Here is a 19,227-nt window from a genome sequence, read left to right on the forward strand (position 1 = left end):
GTCCAATTTTGGCATGCAAGCGTTTGACAGACTGCGAGCGCTATTTGCTCACTGTTGTACTTCCTGTCAGACACTGAAGAAGAGGTGAAAGTCTTTCAGTGTGCTGACAGCTGTCAGCTGATAACCTAAGCAATGCTAAAAATAACCCAAACAAAATGCCCTTGACCCTGAACAAGCTTTTTTTCCCCCCCTCTAATATAGATGGACTCTCTCATAATACCTCATCAGAGGTTGGTTAAAATATATTTTCTCTTCGTTACTCGCGAAAGGCAACTCCTTGATACCAAAAAGTGTTTAATTATAAAGAAAACGGCACGGTGGGAGCTTCTGCCTCCCTAGCACAATACTTGTCACTTGTTATCAACAGATTCATAACAGAATGAAGGTAGCTAATAAATATGCCGTGATGGATGCAACAAATCAGCGCTGGCCTCAGATTTATGCCCTAATAACTCCATTTGGCAGAACGCTGACACCTGCTCGGCCAGACAAAATGGAACTAAATATTTCATTCAGTGTCAAAGAAAGAAGAGACCCCTCTCTCTTCTCTTGTGTCTTCTTTTTACTTTCTTACAGTACTCTTAACAGCCCTCTTTAAGACTTCAAGATTAACGCCAAGCGCCCTCTCGGAGCGGGAATCATCTCGCGGATCTCTTTTAGGTATTCGTTTATGGGCCATGACATGAGCTATGAATGAGAAACAATGAGGATGACCTGAGAACATTAATCACGGAGCAACATATGGTAATGGAAGGTTATCAATTCCACCGCACTCTGTGATTAAGGAGGACAGACGGGGGGGCATCTGAGTGAAAGGAAAGATAAGCTGTGGCGTGAAAGAAATAAAATGGAAAGGGTTGCAGGATGGAGAGATTCTCTGATTCTGAAACTTTTTATGTTTAGTTTCAATTTGGGTACAAACTTTCAGTGTATGAGCTTGTTTGGATCCCAGGGAGGGGCTAGAGGTGTATATATTATAATAAATAAGTCATTGTATAAAAAAAAAATTGATAGATAGTAGATCTTCTACTGACGATGCTTCTATATAAATATTGACAAATATTTTCAAGACGATCTGGAGCTGGTCATGCACAAAGTCGCCAGGATGAGAATTTTGTCTCCAAAATATTGTTGTCACCCCACGAAAGATCCAAGCGCTCATTTGCCAGACACGAAGGGTGACTCGACTTTACATCCCATCTCGTGGGGCCGGGGCGCCTCCAGCCCGCCTCGTTCCCAGCGTTTTGTCGGAGATTTATAGATGATCCACCCTGATCTTATTACCATGCGGCTGAATTATCTCATCGCTCGCATTAATCCGCTGATTACATTTGATTTAATTTTCATAATAATTAAAGGGAACCATCACTAAAATGAAAAGCATCGGGCACACGTGTGAGCGGGTGTGCATACACGCGCTAGGGATTTCTGCATGGGGGGATGGGGAGGGGTTATGTGCACTCATAGCGCGAAAGAATAAGACGACGTTGCGTTAAAACTGCCGCTGTATGTTGAGGAATCCACAAGAGACGATTAGATTGGAGGAAAGAGGAGACAAAAATGATTCAATTCACATATCACAAACATTTCCTTTGAAAGCCAAATCCCAGGGAGCCTGTTCTTCACCAACTATTGTCATCCTTAAAAGTCCCCATCTTGACCTGGAGACAAAAGAGACGGCGTGTGTGAGAGCTGCATTAGGTGGCAGCAAAGATGCAGTGCTCTTCTGCCACGAGCCTACAGTGCAATGCTTCTGAGTTCTGAACTGTGTAGCAGCGTAAATACACGCACAAGACACAACATTAGGTACACCTCCACATTCTGATGAGATGTAGCACAAATTCACATTACGTTTTACAGGTAAAGAGGTCGTCGTCTAACAACATGTAATTTTTAATTACTACTATTGTGGTTGTTTGGAGTGCTTCAAATCGACAAGAATATTTAGCACATGGCAACATTTGGACTTTCTGTGCGACATTTGACTGACATAACACTTTCGATAGCCCAAGGAATGTTCCCAATTATGATTTTAAAGTGTAAAGAGTTTATAATCTGAACAAACTCATTGCCCAAGCATTAAAACAAAAAATATTCTAAAGCAAAAATGCTCAAAGAGTGGTACATGAAAGAACCACTGAATTAAATAAAATACATTTAAAAGTAATGAAAGATATTCTTTTTTTTTAACAGCATGGAACATATTTTCATTGCATTCATAATTTTATTCCGTGCACAATGTTACTTACAATGTGGAATATGTAATTTTAGGAATAAACACATGGGCATCCCCACACTGCTATATTAATATGTTTTTGTATTATGAATTTATTTATCTTCTGGTTTTACTCAGAGAGCTCAGTGTGAGGTGGTACTTGGCATAAAAGTTTGAGAACCACTTCTTAAAGGATAAAAAATATTGCGTAACATTTATAGTTATTATTGCTGTTTATTTACATGTTGTTACATGTGTCTTGTATTTAGCATTTTAAGCTATAATGCTTGTTAGGCCCAGCCCCCCCCCAAAAAAAAAATAGTGGCAAACGATGAGTTCCCCAGCATCCACACCTATTTAAGACTTGAAGAAATATAAACCGCAAATAAATTACATTAGAATTATGTGAAATATGTAACATAACCAGTTGACTTTAGAAAAAAATGTCTATTGGAAAAAAAAAAAAAACATGACATGACAATTTAAAGCTTTTTCATACAAAATTTTAATGTGGAAAAAAATTCTCAGTACATTATGAGAAGTGATTTCTTTATTTTTCATTTTTTTTTTTTTGCATACTGAAAACAAGATGAATGAAAATGGGTTATTTAAAAATAATAGTTTATTCCTGTCACTGGAATTGCTTTTTTCAATACAGATGTAAATTTCAATTTCAGAAAGCTCATGACACATACACAGTGGGCACGTGGTATTGACCCAGCACGCTCTATTAATTTTTTTTTTCCTGGTTCATTTGAACGGCAATCATTTTATCAAAGTTGTCCTCTTTACAATAATTATTTTTTCAAATAATTCATAATTTTGACTACCTCGTGCCCCAAAACGTGAAGATAACAGTTATGTATTGTTAAAATGTGGACACGTAGTCCTCCGAGCGCAGCCGCAACGTCTTCGCCCATGCAAGTGAAATTGCGTGCAATGAGCTAATCAAATCAAACACGCAGCGCCGTTTTGCATGTTAATGCTGGCCGGGGGTGTCGATAGCGTTTAAAGGTGTCACAAGGTGGATAGCGAGATGGATGGCCCTCTGCCTGCCTTTCACGTCCCACCTCAAGGAAGTTAAACAGCTTCTGCCTTAAATAGAAAAACTTCAATATCTATTTAGGCAGAGGGGCGGGGGTGGTAGTGTATGGAAACGGCGAATTGATGAGCGCGAGACAGTGGGACGGTGGGCAAAGAGTTGAAATTAGGCAATAAGTCCCTGACCTCAAGTGCACATTGTGACACATTGATGCCGTTGTCGTTTGTTAATCAATGGAAGTGCTATGCCGGCTATACGTTTAATGACGTGAGATTGGCAAACGTGGAGCAAAATTAAGGCCAGATTTACATCAATTTACAACCTCAATGACTCGTACAACGCCAAGTAAACATGACTTTGAATCACACACCTCTGCCACGGCAAAACCTTGGAACGTTCACAGTAGATGTACTTTAATAATTGATCAAAGAATACATTGAAGCTGTAAATAGAAATCTAGACTTTTATCCAGTTCTGACTTTTATTGTAAATTTCTCACCGCTAATGTTTTATTTGTGTCTTATTTTGTCTGCTAACCTGCCTGTACTCCATTTTTATGAATAGTGTTCTGGACTTGAATTACGAGTGACATCCTTTTTGTAGTAAATAATGGAGATGTCTCCTGGCACAACAAATTAAACACAGAGGCGCTTTGGGGTGTTTTACTGGATAAATGAAGCACTACTTCAATTAGTCCCAAGTCAAATTAGTCATAAATAATACAACAAGTTTAAGATTCAGGGTATTTCGCTGTTGCAATAAGTCAATGTGGAAGTTCAGCTTCAATGTTAAGACAGATATGATTTTAAAAGCTTCATAACCGGTGTCTGGTACATGTTTTGCGTTACGATCTTATTTTTGCAGAAAAACACGAAAGACGCTATGAAATGTTTCTGTCCTAATTTTACACCGCACTGCTGAGTTCTCCGCGTGCACCCTCCTATCCCCGCTCTCTCCCACGGGCCCTGACCTCACAATATGGACCTCGCAGAGTGGAGGTGACTTTGGTCCGTAGTCCGGCCTAGTTGCTAGAAGTCTGTGTGTGTGTGTGTGTGGTGTGTGTGTGTGTGTGTGTGTGTGTGTGTGTGTGTGTGGCGGCTACAGATATGAGCCACAAACTTTATTTCCTCAAGTCAGCAAAAAAGTGTGCGTGTGTATGTGTGCATGTGCGTGTGCGTGTGTGTGGCTAGATCCTGTTGCATTCCAACCCTCAATCTCCCGCTGTACGTGCGCGCCTGTGTATGTGTGTGGTGGATCCTGTTGCACGTTAGTCCTCTATCAGTGTCTGCCTCCGCATGTGATTGATTGTTCCGGGTAAATTAGGACTGGGTGACGGGGACAGGAGTGAGTTACACCCTACACCCCTGTCCTTGCCCTCCACCATCTTTACCTGCGCCACGCTTATTTTGTACCCTTTCCACCTTGTGCTACTTTTTTCTCCTTTGCACTTTGTTTGTCGGCTACTTTGGCACACGGTCGTACATGGCCACGTTTTCATAGTCATTGAATCAGACAAACCTTCACTAAAATGTCAAAGTCTGATTAGGGGTCGCCACAGCGTGTCATCTTTTTCCATCTAAGCCTATCTCGTGCATCTTCCTCTCTAACACCCACTCTCCTCATGTCTTCTCTTTGGTCTTTCTCTTGCTCTTTTGCCTGGCAGCTCCATCCTCAGCACCATTCTCCCAATATATTCACTCTCTCGCCTCTGGATATGCATCGAAGTCTACTCTCTTGAACCTTGTCTCCCAAGCATCCAACTTTGGCTGTCCCTCTAATGAGCTCATTTCTAATCCTATCCAACCTGCTCACTCCGAGCGAGAACCTCAAAATCTTCAGTTCTGCTACTTCGAGTTCTGTTTCCTGTTGTTTCTTCAGTGTCACCGTCTCTAATCCGGACATCATGGCCGGCCTCACCACTGTTTTATAAAGTACTGAAACTAACTACCAACTACTGTATTGTGAGATGCAGAACAACTTCTTTCCCTCAGTCAGAGCATTGAAGATGGGTTGTGGTTAGGTCTTTCAACATGACAATAACCCGGTTTAATCCTCTCTCTGTATTATAAAGGAGACGCATTCACGGATGTTCAAAGATTTCTCTTCACATACTCTCAAAACTTTCACACCAGGAATCTCACGAACAAGAGCAAATCTATCACAAAAACAAATAACGTGGTTTACATCTCAACAGATGAAAATAATATTGAAAAAAACTTGCATAAACTCCTATACCTTTATTATAAAGGAGACGCATTCACGGATGTTCACAGATTTCTCTTCACAAATATTCTCAAACCTCTGCAACATCATGAACATGGTCACCACATGGCCTCATTGGCACCAAACAAACCACATGGTCCTCAAACCTCTCCCCTCCTCCTCCAACGAGCAAGTTTATGCTTAAAATCAATGAAACGTATTCAACGCCGCACCTCTGTAATTACACCTGCTTTGCAAATGTTTTAAAGTAACTTAGGTTCACATTCTACAACAAAACAATGAAAATATGTGGAGGAGAACAAAATGCGTACCTTACACCAGGAATCTCACGGACAAGAGGAAGTAGTCCCTCCCGCCATACGACAAGTGTGGCTTCAAAATAAAATAAGCAGCCTACTTCCCGTGTTTCTCCTATCTTCCACTAGCCATTCAATGGCATTTTCCGCCCTGCAATGAACACATTTTAAACACACAATTCCTTATAACATTAATAACGTTCAGAACGAAAAAGGATAAATGACAGAGAAAGTGCTGCTTTTCAAAATAAAAATGCGCTTCCACATCCTGTTCCTACTATAGCACAACAACATCACACCATTACACTTACTTCACTGTGTATATCGTCCTTTTATCTCATATTATTGAGGGGTTAGGGTTTCGATTTTGAGATCAGAGACGCCGTGGGCCAATAAAAGACAGAACAGATGTGACCCGCCGACCGTACTTTTCCCCGGCAATTTCAACATCAACAGTGTTTTCAGTATGTGCGGTGGGGGGTGAAAACCCCACTCAAAGTGGTGATGTCTCTGTAACTAAAAGTACACTTGATCCCAAGAGTAATAAGCCAGTGCTGATGTGTTGCATTTCCCCCTAGCAAATCAATTGTTGCTTCTTTATAAATGCATAAGCATGGCTTCCCTTTGGCCCTGTGGCAAGGCGGGTATATTTGCATTGCCCCTGTCAACAGCAAGGGAATGTATTTACCGCATAGAAGAAAAAAAACATTAAAGACTGTCGGACAAAGCATTTATAAGAAGACTACAATATTGTGCTGAAGCTGCAAAGGACACCAAAAGGAGGACCACTGGCATCAAGTCGCCCCTTGGGACCGCATCAGTGGGCCCGTTCTAAAAATAGCTCAGTTAGCCAGTCTTAGCAGCTTGTGAAAATTGGACACTGAGACTTCGAACGAATGTTATAGAAGTGATCATTTGAAAATGAAATCATTTAATCAAAATAAATTCTTCCATTTTGAAATCATACAAGAAAGCATTTTTTTTTTTTTTTTTTTTTTTTTTTTTTTTAGTTTTAGCTTGGTAAATAGTTCAAATCAGCGTAAACCGAATTGGTAGCCCTTCACTTTAATTCATGGACAGCGTCCCATTTTTGGGACGTCATGATTTTCATGCATTATATCCTTCAGTATATCAAAATATTTAAGTGTTTTAATCTGAAGCCATAATTTGGTATCAGGAGAGGATAACTCCTCTGTCAAAGTTAGTAGTTAGATTTTTGGGACGAGATTATGAATTAGTAAAGTTGTCATATAATTTAAGCATTAACGAAAAAGTTTTATTTCCTTGATTGTGGCCTGTTATGAGACTTTTATCTCAGTAAGGCAAAAAATTGCAACCCTGACCGTGAATGAGTTTATCTGTCAGGCACTGTTTTTTCATCGTGTTGGAGGACTCAAGTGAATTTAAGATGGGAGGCAAGGCAGGAGTGGAATAATATCAAAATTATATTTAATTCCAAAGAATAAAGCCTAACAAGGGTCATGAGGCATAAAATGCTAATTAACAAAGTCCTAAAAGCAAGTTTCCAAGTAACAAAGAAACGAGTGATCAACTAATTGAGGAAAGATGGCTAAGAGCTACAGATGACGTAAAATTAACGACAATGCAGCAACACAGGCTGAACGAAAGCAGTTCCGGATATTATGGGGGGTTGGTGGGGGGCAGCATCTGACATTTTCCGTCACTATTTTACAAGCACTCGAAAAACATCCAAATCAGTGATTTGGTGAAGCAGCACAGATGTCAGATAGGTATGAATCGTGCTGCATGGAGGGTAACCAACTTTAAAAAAAAAAAAAAAAAAAAAAAGAAATAACAAGCCAATTAAGACGTGTTAAGTGAATAAATCCAAGATTGTACTGCTCCACACAGGACATCGCATCTGAACTGGAAAATTTATTGGTTTCTTACTGCACATGTCACTGCACACCTTGGTCAGGTTAAAATTGTACCATTAATAATAAATATTTGGGGCGGCACGGTGGATCAGATGGAAAGCATTGGCCTCAGAGTTCTGAGGTCCCGGGTTCAATCCCGGACCCGCCTGTGTGAAGTTTGCATGTTCTCCCCGCGCCTGCGTTGGTTTCCTCTGGGCACTCCGGTTTCCTCCCACATCCCAAAAACATGCAACATAAATTGGACACTCTAAATTGCCACTAGGTGTGATTGTGAGTGCAGCTGTTTGTCTCCATGTGCCCTGTGATTAGCTGGCGACCAGTTTCGTGAGGATTAGCGGCAAAGAAAATTGATGGATGGATAAATATTTGTAATATTAGATAACCTTTATTTGTCCCACAATGGGGAAAATTTGCATCATTTCAAGAGAAACTATGGATATAGGAAATACAAATATAAAGTATAACTAGCATGCAGGAGATGTACAAGAAGTATATTGCACAAAATTAATAAAATATATATTGTCCATACGTAGCCATCTAATGTAATTTATCAATCATGTTATTTGTTTGTTTGTAATATAGTTATGAGTTTTATTTATGACGTTTGAGATCTGATTAATCAGCTTTAGCAGACTTGTTTTTTTTTTTTTTTGCCAAGGTTGGAAATATAATTGGCAAAATGTAAATTAATCCATAGACAGATAATTTTGATGATGGAACGTCAAACGCTGATGATATACTGGTACTTTGATTCAGGCTGCAACTGCATCTGCAATTAGAAGGTTGATTTAATCAAAACATTAAAATGACAAAGATTGAAGTCAGAATTTATTGCCAATTATGATTATGACTGTCGCAAGATAATGTTCTTGACAACATTTTGAAAAAATGGAAATTCAGACAAATTTGGACAAATTGTTGTGGAAGTAAATTTTGACAGTTTGGCAGGCCTGGTACACAAGAAGTAGCTCTCATCTTAAAATTGTATAACACTAAAGGATGCTTCAATGAAATTTTACATTTGTGTTATAAATCCACACGGATATTATATGTGCATCTCAGTTGAGCGCTTATGGGTTCAAATGTCGGCTCAGGCCCGTACGTGTGGAGTTTAAATGTTCTCCCTCCGATTGCATGCTTGGCTTTTCTCTGACAACACTGGCTTCCTCCCGCGTTTTGAAAACATGCATGTTCGAGTCATTGAAAACTTGATTGTACTGCGGTATGAATGTGACCGTTGATGATTGTCTTTACTTGCCCCCGGTGCCCAAGTCATGGATCAGCCCGCCTCTCGCCCAAAGTCAGCCGGGATAGGCTCCAGCTCACCCGCGACCCGAATGAGGAAAGGAGGAAAATGGCTGGATGATCTTGCTAGCTAGAACCTGCTCATACTGTCTATAAACGTCCCAGGAAAAATCTCAATAATTAAAAAGTAATACCATTCTCTCTAGTTTCAACTATTTTTATCCTTTTAAGATTCTCCATTATTGTCTTTTTTTGTCAATTCAATGCATAAAGCTTCTCCAATAAAACTCCTTTTGCGTCCCCCCCCATAGTGAATTTGTCTGGCCGTCTTCTGAGGGCTGCTGTCCCGGAGCGCCTTCTCCATATGGTCAGTTTTGTCCAGCACCTCCTTTTTCTCCCTCCCTCCCCGTGTCTCACTTCCTCCTTTTCGTACCGCCAGACACTTGAAGAAAAAGCGAAGCCTTGCCCCATGGCGTCACAGAATGAGCGTTGCCCCTCGGCTGCTATCCGGGAGAGGAGAGGAGGACGGCCACGTTCTCTATCTGAGAAGCGTATGAGAGTGTGGGAGAGGCAAATTATGCCAGAGAGATGTGAGGCAGCCGCGTCCTTGAGAACTGCACCGCAACTCTTCTAGGGAGACCGAGGACGGCGTGAGTAACATGCGAGACGTCTGTGTCGTGTGTCTGAGTGTGTTACAGTTTGCGTTCTGACCTGCCAAACTGGTGACACTTTGTTTGGCTGCTGATCGTCTCTCTAATCTGCCGGCGTGAGGTCCCGATGGAAGATTTCGACACGTTTAAAAACAAATAAAGTGGACAATAAGGACACTGGGCTGTATTTTATAGATTCAAAAGTCAATTTATTACAGAATATATTCTAAAAGGTTAAGCACTACATTTTCAACGATGGCAATGGACAGTGGCAAAAGCACACGGCGGACATGTAGTGGAATGTCAAAAGTGGAATGCACTTGAACTTGTACAATTTGTCCTAATGTATTTAGGAGTCCCACGTATGAATCCAGTATGAGATCGCTGGACTACACCAGAGATCTAAAATTCTTCTTTGATAAAGAATTTTAGGATGGCAACAATATCTTATTCTCAAGGTGTTGAATTGAAAAACATTTTTATATAAATATATGTACGCCTTATAGTTGTATTCGTGCCAGTTCACACCATACGCAATTTAAGTCACTTTACATGTTGCTAGCGTAATAGCATAATTGCCTTAGTCATCTTCATACATTTTATGGGGGAAAAAAAGGAAAAATAAGGGCATTTTTCAAGTCAAGTTTTGCATATTTCCAAGATCTGGATTTAAGGAGAAACACAATTTTTAGGAAGGACATAGCATTCTTTTTGCTTTGTGTGTTGTTATGGTGACAGTAAGTTCAAAATAATTACCGTATTTTCCACACTTTAAGAAGCACCGCGTTCTAAGACACACCTTCAATGCATGTCCTATATTAAACCTTTTTTCATATAGAAGATGCATAGAATAGACGCTACAGGTGAGGCTGGGGTTACGTTATGCATCCATTAGATGGAGCTGCACTAAAGGCTCAATATTGATCCATATATAAGGCGCACCGGACTATAAGGCGCTTCATTGGCTTTTGAGAAAATGAAAGGCTTTTACGTGCACCTTATCGTGCAGAAAATACGGTATTTGTCTTAGAATATCTAGAACCTTATTCTCCAAATGAACCTGACTGCAATAACATTTGAACAGAGTCTGGTTATATATTTGTGTGAGATCCATCCCGTGAGCTACTTTTTGGTTTATCATTTTCTTTGACTCCTCCATCATTTTAGTCTTTTGATGTTGAGGCGGAAATTCCACTTGTATTTTTTTTTTTTATATATATGAGCGCAAAAGCACATCATCACATCACACTGAATCACAGGGTTCAGTGCAATTTTACTGGAACAGAATAACGTAAACAAAAAATGCAATTCTTGGTTAATAACATAACACTTTTGAACAACTAATCAGTAGAAAGAGAGTCAATTCGTTGGGTTTGCGGTTAAGGGGATTTCTATCAACCAGATGAGGCTTGCGAGACAACCTATCCCACGGAACTATTTGTAACCAGTCATCAGACATATTCCACACAACGTGCCAATTGGGTTACACGTGAACATATAATCAGAACCAATGCGTTACTCGTATTTCTGAAAAAGTGGAAGAGATATATGTCATTACAGCGGAAGATTACTGCGGGGAGTGCCAAACGACTGACATCATGACATTTGGCAGGCAAATGAAACATTCTCTCCTTTCACACGGGCTCTGAAGTCCAGCCAGTGGAAATGCACCCGCGAGTCGCGGATGCCATCACATGCTATCTCAAAAATCCCCAGGTTGCACCATGTCACATGAGGCCTTGTGGGAATCATGTGTCTGCTAATGTGCCCAATCAGACTTTTAGTAATTGTTTTTTTTTTTTTTTTTTTTTTTTTTTTTTTGGTTCATTATGAAGTTGCATCGAGACTGTTATACTCTCTTACAGAGATGACCGGCCACAGTTTATTTTTAGAATTTATAACCCAGTGTCTGCAGGCTGAGCATGTTTTGACTGTGCAGTACGTAGTGGCCTGTGTAAGCACTGTGTATTCTAGCCTGCTCCAGCTACCCAATTGAGGTCAGACGCTCAATAATTTAAACGTGTCACGGGCTAGTTCGCGAACTGTGTCGGTCAGTCGGCAAAACCGGTGTCAGTCAGCTCAGTGTGCCAAGTGTTTGTTAATAACGTAAGATGGAACGGAGCTTGTGACTAAGAAAAACAGAGATCAAACGTTGCGAGGGTGAGTGATTTCCATTTGTAATATGCAGCCAACATTGACTGATTGTTTACATCGCACATGCTTATTTTTGAGTTTCCCTTCCAGTTTGCATGTTTTCTTCGCATGGCTTTTCTCCGGGTACTTCGACTTGCATCCACATTCCAAATACTTGCATGTTGGGATAACTGACGACTGACTGTGAATACAGTGAAGAAAATAAGTATTTGAACACCCTTATATTGCAAGTTCTCCCACTTGGAAATTATGGAGGGGTCTGAAATTTTCATCGGAGGTGCATGTCCACTGGTTTACGACCACGCTACCCTGAGAACGCCCGATCTCGTCAGATCTCGGAAGCTAAGCGGGTTTGGCCCTGGTTAGTACTTGGATGGGAGACCGCTTGGGAATACCGGGTGCTGTAAGCTTCTATCTCCGGCTAAAATGCATCAGGAAGGGCATCAGGCGTAAAACTGTGCCGAACAAATATGTGTTCATCTGAGATGAGACGCTGTGGCGACCCCTAACGGGACAAGCCGAAAGGATAAGAAGAAGAGGTGTCCACTGTGAGGGAGACAAGTTACTGTACATCATGATGCATCGCAACATTAGCATTTAATCAGGAGACCAGTGAAGATTCCTAGGAACAAGTGCTACAGAAAATTAATGGATGAAGGATTTTACTGCAAATGACGCATTGTGGTTAAACACATTCATGACTTTTTTTGTTCATCTCAATACCAGTTGTTATATTTCTCAAGTACTTGGTCAGCCAAGCTTCCACGAGTGCCAAGCTGGTACTACGTGGTTGACGTAAACCTTAGCGTAAACCTGGTTGGACAGATTCATGGAGTATGGCTCAGATGTGGTTTGTGGTCTAGAAAAGGACTAACCCAAGTCATGACAAAGACCTGGTTGAGGAAATATCAGACAACTTTAGAATGGGCTACGTATTCCTGAGTTTTGGGGAACTTTTCTCTGTTCAGTTGCATCCTTAATTGTCATTCATGTCTCCATTGTTTCCTCTTCTCAACCTTTAGTTTCAAGTCGTTGAGACTGTCCACTGGTGTCTCTCTGTTCTCCTTAAGCCTGCCGTATTTACTGCTAATCCTTTTTATGCTACTCCCAGCCAGAAGCCCCCGGTGAGATCCTGTAGATTTAGCCAGAGGTTGATCTCATGATTAGTATTCAGATGTCAAAATACGTCAGTCAACTTTTTAGAGGCCTCTCTCGGTCCTTGCGCTTGCAGCCTCGTTTGCTCTTTAACATCTCAATGTATACATCAGTGCTGACGTCTGTGTGCACATGTGTGTGTTTATGCTGTATCACAGTGTACGTAGCCGCATGATCCCACAGTGAGACCGCTGTGTGCATTAATGTCGACATACAGATCCAACCTCCTCCTGAGTTCCCAGGAAGTTGCCCTCCATCATCTTAAATGACATGAAAAGAGCCGGGGAGTGATATATGCATGAATTAATTGGTTTGAATAGGAGTATTTAGACGCTTAATCCTGAGGGATTAACGCAAGAAACCCTCTCTGGTTTTAAGCTTCTGTCCGTTTTCAGATGAGGATTGTTTCATTTCACTCCACCGCTCCTCCTTCTCCTCCTCACGTCACCACCTTTGGTTCTTAGTCAGTGAGCCTCTAAAAAAAAATTGTCAAGTACGGGATTAGCTATGCAGAATATGAGTAGTTTGCAAATCGCCCTTGCATTCTGTGAGGAAAAAAAAAATTGGACGTTTTTTCTCAAACTGCATGACGTAGTTTCTGCTTTCTTTGCATACTACATGCTTTTTTTTGTTCCTCATTGTGGTTGTCTGTGTTTTATTTTCTCTTTTCTCCCCTGCCTCTCATAAAGCGTCCATACCCGCCCCTCTTTCCTCTTTTATTTATGCACTCCGTGCCGCAAGTCTGTGAGATACCCGGCAGATCAATGCCTATAGATTAGCTCATTGGAAGCTATTAGTTATGGGTTTTTATAAAGATCCTCATTATTGTGTTTAATCTTGCAGAAAATTAAATTTAGTGTTGTGTAGTGTTTTGCTTAAGTTGTTTTTTTTTCTTAACCCCTCCTCTTTCTGTCTTAACATCTGCTAGTTTTGTCTTTGTTTTGCACGAATTAGGGTGCGTTTATATGCGTGTTTAATCCCGGTTGTGACACAACACACACTAACGGGCACACGGAGGTGCATTGTTGTCACTTTTAACCCGGCATCTCGACCATGTTCGAAAGAAATCTTCAGAATGTTTCAGTAATATGGTGTGGCCACAGGATTGCACGTCATGTTTTTTGTATTTTGTTTTTTGGGGGGTTTTACACTGTTGGCAGAACTCTGAGGTGTGAGCCTCTTTACACAGTGGATTTAACCACCTCAAAGTGATGCTGCCACACAGCGCTTTTGTTTTCATGCTGGGACACGGTCTTCCAAATTGGGGCATTCGCCAGAATGAACCCCTGAGCAACAAGCTCTGTCTTCCGGTCCCACTTGTTTTGCTCCTGCAGATGTTCTGCACCACTGAAACGGGGTTATAATGTGCATACCTGACATAATGCAGTGTAATATCCAATGTTGAATGTCTCAAAAGTGGTGCAATTTGAAGTTCAACACGATTTTTGGTTTCTGATTTCACAAATGATGATGTTGAACATGAATGACTGAAAGGGTGCTTACCTATTGGTCAACTACAAAACTCATAATACTGTACGCCATTTATTAATTCTAGGAACACCGTCTGTCTTCCGTTAACTTTTTTTGTTTCTCAAGCGGTGATACAGTGCTGTCTTGAGTGACAAGTTTCATTTTTTTCCATGACCACGCACAACCTAAAACACTAGTATCCCAAATTATGTCTCTACTGAAATCAATGGAAATGCCATCAATCTGTTCCAAACTCCCCCAAAAAACAGCCTCACTTGTTTTTGTATTGTTTTTTTTTTAAACAAGAAAAATAGCACCATAATATTGTGCTTCATAAAAACATGTAATGTTGACACAATTAAATAGAATGTGACCAATTAAACTGTTTTGCTACTTGTTTTTTTTTTTTCTTTCAATTTAATGGACATGGTGCTGCTCTTTCGGTGTTGTGCACCTTGGCCACCTGAGGGCAGTACGATACAAACTTGCAGATAACGTGGAGATTTTCACAAGTCCTCAGTAAACTCCAGGACTATTAGTCATTTTTTACAAAGGTTAAATAATTAATCCCCATAAATGTTATCTGTTTACATATGTTGGTCTGTCATTTCTTTTCCAATATCGGTTGCTTCGAGGGTTATAGCGCACATATTACATTTTGCACAAGAGTTCATATATTGAAAAACCCTTAAGTCGGGTCACTAGTATTTCAAGGCCCCAATGTATTTAATCTTATTTATTTATTTATTTTATAAAGCGACTTTGCTCTACAACTTTTATTTATATTTGTATTATAAACAAATATGAGCGTTCATCTGAGATGTCACGCTGTGGCGACCCCTAATGGGACAAGCTGAAAGAAACATACTTTTTATGATAGTCACATGGGGGGCACGGTGGTACAACTGGTTATTGTTGTCCTCAGAGTTCTGAGAATCGGGGTTCAAATCGTGGCCCCGCCTTTGTGCTGTTTGCATGTTCTCCCCGTGCCTGCGTGGGTTTTCTCCGGGCACTCTGGTTTTCTCCCACATCCCAAAAACATGCATTCGTTGGAGACTCTAAATTGCGATTGTGTGTGTGACTGTTGTCTGTCTCCATGTGCCCTGCGATTGGCTGGCAACCAGTCCGGGGTGTACACCGCCCCGGATAGGCTTCAGGACTCCCGTAACCTTTGTGTGGATGAGTGGCTGAGAAAATGAATGGAGTGATGGAGGACATTCACGTTGAAATTCAACTGTAACCTCACCTGCCGTACCTGTCGTGTCTTTATTTTCTCTCCTTCTAGGCTTCTTGTCACTTGTTTTTCACCTCAACCATCCCATTCATAGTCCCCATTGCCCTTCCATGAACTGCCCCCAGACATCCACATCCACTCCATCCAAACAAAAGATGCCTTGCGGTCTCAAAAGATGACTTTCTATCCCACCCCGGCAACGTCAAGAGCGCGTACGACGACAAAGCTCTTTTGTTTAGCTTGGCGCAAATGAAAATTGCTAATCAATTTTTACCCCCTCTTATTTCATGGCATGTAGTTCCTGCCCCTCCCCTGCCAGCTGTCAGTGTTGGGATGTGGCACAGGGTTGAAAGCTTCATTAGCAGGGGGCCAGTAGGTTTTGCCCCTCAGCACTCTTCATGGAATTACTAAAGATAGATAAGCTTTTGCATGGAATTTCTCATCGGATTCGCAGAGAGTCATGCTTCTTTGTGATCCATTATCATTTTATTAAACCAACAGTGAGGACATTTTAATAAAGTTAGAAGCAACATCAGAAATGAAGAAAGAACACGCACGTTTTCCCACTCCAAAAAGAAAACGCCTCTTCCTGTCGTACAGCAGAATTTTCAAAATGGACAAAATATCGAACAAAATGTAAAAGTGCTAAATTTTATAATCCTGATAGGCCATTTTCAGCTGCATTTTACCACTTTCACAGTCGACGTCTTTCAACCATTTTGGGTCAGTGTGCGTGTGTGTGTGAGAGAGAGTGTGTGTGTGTGTGTGTGTGTGTGTGTGTGTGTGAGAGAGAGAGTGTGTGTGTGTGTGTGTGTGTGTGTGTGTGTGTGTGTGCGCTGCAAAGTTTGAGCCCAGTGGAAAAGCTGGAAGAGTTGTTAATCCATGCGGCTGGCTGAGCTGAAAGGCCATTCATATTTTTAGCTGACTGAATCATATTCTGCCATACACATATCCAGTACGTACTGGGACATGAATGACTTGTCTTGACGAACAAAATAGAAACGTGGGTTTGAAAGAAACCAGGCCCATCCACTTTTGAGTTCAGATACCGATTGCATTATAATGGTGCAGAGATGTGAATCTTCCATTGGTATCTATCTATGCATCTTAATCTCTTAATACATCTCTCTATTTACCTGGACATCTATACATACCTTTACATTCTCTTTGACAATTCACAGTTTGGCAAGAACCGTCAGCAAGTCAAACACTTCTACATGATGACCTCTGACAATATTCTTGAGAGACACTTATTCACATATGTCAACTGCCTACACTCGAGAGCAGGTGTACCCAAACATCGTTGCCCCAAGATTTATTTTTCAAGCAGTCAAACTCCCACGATCTCCAGTTTGAGAGGACAGAAAAATGCCAGTGAGCTAAAATTCTGGGGCACCGACACACTTCAGCGCCAATGTATGTTGATGTACCTTGCGTCACTACATGAGCCAATCTTGCACAACACAACATACAATGAAGAAAAAAGTATTTGAACACCTTGCTATATTGCAAGTTCTCCCACTTGGACCTCATGCAGGGGTCTGAAAGTGTATGTCCTCTGTGAGAGAGATAATCTAAAAAAAACATCCAGAAATCACAACGTATGATTTTTTCATTTTTTTTTAATGATTTATTTGTGTGATACAGCTGCAAATAAGTATGTGAACACCTGAGAAAACCAATGCTAATATTTGGTACAGTAGCCTTTGTTTGCAATTACAGAGGTCAAATGTTTCCTGTAGTTGTTCACCAGGTTTGCACACACTGCAGGAGAAATTTTGGCCCTTTCCTCAACACAGATCTTCTCTAGATCAGACAGGTTTCTGGGTTGTCGCTGAGAAACATTGAGTTTCAGCTTCCTCCAAAGACTTTCTATTGAGTTTAGGTCTGGAGACTGGGTAGGCCACGCCAAAACCTTGATATGCTTTTTACGGAGCCACTCAGAATTCTAACTGAAAGACAGGTATTCAAATACGTATTTGCAGCTGTACCACACAAATAAATCTTTAAAAATCATACATTGTGATTTCTGGATTTTTCTTTTTAGATGATCTCTCTCACAGTGGACATGCACCTACGATGAACATTTCAGATCCCTCCATGATTTTGTCAGTGGGAGAACTTGCAATATAGCAGGGTGTTCAAATACTTATTTTCCACATTGTAATTAACGATTTTTTTTTTTTGTATAGGAACTGAGTTTGTCAGTCACCGTCACACACTCACGCCTCATTCCGCACCTACTCCAAAGCATTTCTGCTCAACATTCTTAGAACTTTATTTTTGGACATAAATTCAACGATGGCGGAAGTACTACGAGATTGTGGTCTGTTCCAAAGGCCCCCGCTGTCCCCGACCCCCACTCCTGCACCCAGCCCAAAGTGAATGCGCCATGGGCGGAACAGAAGGAAACAGAAGAGAGGAGCAAGCGCAGTGCGGGGGCAAGCGTGTCCGAGCTAGCTTGTTCTTCTTCTTCTTTTACTTTCGGCTTGTCCCGTTAGGGGTCACCACAGCGTATCAGTTACCTTTTAGCACTGTTGATTGTGCATATGCATGACCTAAGAGTAAAAAATATTCAGACGTCATCAATTGTATTTGTATATCAATCAAGTGACGGTGGCTCTGAAGAAACAACAGGAAGCAAAACTGGAGATAGCGGAAATGAAGATGCTGAGGTTCTCGCTTGGAGTGAGCAAGTTGGATAGGATTAGAAATGAGCTCATTAGAGGGACAGCCAAAGTTGGTTGTTTTGGAGACAAGGTTCGAGAGAGCAGACTTCGATGGTTTGGACATGTTCAGAGTCGAGAGAGTGAGTATATTGATGGAAGAGTGCTGAGGATGGAGCTGCCTGGCAAAAGAGCGAGAGGAAGACTGAAGAAAAGGTTGATGGATGTTGTGAGGGAGGACATGAGGACAGTGGGTGTTAGAGAGGAAGATGCACAAGACGTAAAAAGATGACACACCGTGGCGACCCCTAACGAGACAAGCCGAAAGGAAAAGAAGAAGAATCAAATGACGGGCTGGAACACAAGCTGACATCTTTTTTTTTTTTATGTCACGTGACACCAATGCGATCTACCAATAGGACTTGATCACAATTGTTGCATTGAGGACCTCCGCTCTAGAGAGAATTTAAAACTCTTTGTAGAAATACAGTTTCAATCTATATGGTGTTATTTCATCTGTATTTTATACATGCGTACAGTGTCTATAGTGTGTGCGTGTTTTGGTCCCCTCTCCCTTGAGTACTATCGCCCCTCAACCTCCCGCAACCTTTGCACCTTTACACATTCCCCACCCAGTCTCTCACTTCTTTCTCTTCCCATCTTCCTCCCATTACTTGTCTCGGTCTTCTCGTGTTCGCTATTTCTCTCTGTTCTTCAGGACTGAGATATAGCTCCACCACCTCACCCCCCCACCCTCGGAGCCCCCTGAGCGACCCAGTGTATGACCACTGACCTCTGGGTAAACGCGAGGTCCAACTTCACCGGGAAATAAAAACATTAGCTTCCTCCCACCATCTAACCCCGCTCACCTCCCTCATCTTCCCCCTTCCCCTTCCGCTCTCTGCGTCTCCTTCTCCCTAAATCCCCTCACTACCTCCTCCTGCTCTTTTCTTCTTTTCTCTTCAGGTTCCTCTCTTCC

The 19,227-nt window shown here is 41.3% G+C and overlaps 1 protein-coding gene and 1 pseudogene across 10 annotated transcripts in view; both read left to right on the forward strand.

Moving 5' to 3' along the window:
* The window catches only part of esrrga (estrogen-related receptor gamma a), a 254,158-nt gene that overhangs the window by 90,176 nt on the left and 144,755 nt on the right, over positions 1-19,227 (forward strand). For 7 of the 10 annotated variants that reach the window (XM_061814389.1, XM_061814383.1, XM_061814385.1 and 4 more), the window contains 2 exons: positions 9,231-9,286; positions 9,359-9,569. The exons of 2 other annotated variants lie outside the window; for them this stretch is intronic. The gene's annotated coding sequence lies outside the window, so the exon portion shown is untranslated. The remainder of the gene's footprint in view (positions 1-9,230; positions 9,287-9,358; positions 9,570-19,227) is intronic. One more of the 10 variants, XM_061814386.1, reaches the window with a different exon arrangement.
* LOC133498679 (5S ribosomal RNA) lies at positions 12,015-12,133 on the forward strand (annotated as a pseudogene).

This window comes from Syngnathoides biaculeatus, chromosome 3, assembly GCF_019802595.1.
Source record: "Syngnathoides biaculeatus isolate LvHL_M chromosome 3, ASM1980259v1, whole genome shotgun sequence".
Lineage (NCBI taxonomy): Eukaryota > Metazoa > Chordata > Actinopteri > Syngnathiformes > Syngnathidae > Syngnathoides > Syngnathoides biaculeatus.